The 368-nt window shown below is 51.6% G+C and overlaps 1 protein-coding gene across 2 annotated transcripts in view; it reads left to right on the plus strand.

Annotated features, from left to right (window-relative positions):
* Snrnp35 (small nuclear ribonucleoprotein U11/U12 subunit 35) overlaps positions 1-368 on the plus strand; it is a 7,830-nt gene that overhangs the window by 1,003 nt on the left and 6,459 nt on the right. The window lies entirely within an intron of this gene.

The raw sequence follows: 368 nt of genomic DNA on the forward strand, positions 1-368 counted from the left end.
CCCCTCCCCCCCCTCTTTTTTAAAAAGCGGATAGATCACGTGTCCGGGCTGGTCTCCAACTCACTAGGTCGGGATTACAGACATAGGCCATCAAGCCTCGCCAGCCCAGGCTTCTTTAGGCCTGATCCCAAACAAACAAACAATCAAAGGAGCTATTAAGGCAACTTTGGGGGTGGGGGACAGGGCTGGCGGCGCACGCCTTTAATCCCAGCCCTTGGGAAGCAGAAGCAGATGGAGCTCTGAGTTCAAGGCTAGCCTTCTCTACAGAGTGAGTTCCAGAGCTACAGGAGAAATCTGGTCTCCAAAAGAAAACAAACGAACAAGAAGGAAAGAAAGAGAGAGAGAGAGAGAGAGAGAGAGAGAGAGAG

Source organism: Mastomys coucha, unplaced genomic scaffold (genome assembly GCF_008632895.1).
Source record: "Mastomys coucha isolate ucsf_1 unplaced genomic scaffold, UCSF_Mcou_1 pScaffold22, whole genome shotgun sequence".
NCBI classification, from domain to species: Eukaryota; Metazoa; Chordata; class Mammalia; order Rodentia; family Muridae; genus Mastomys; species Mastomys coucha.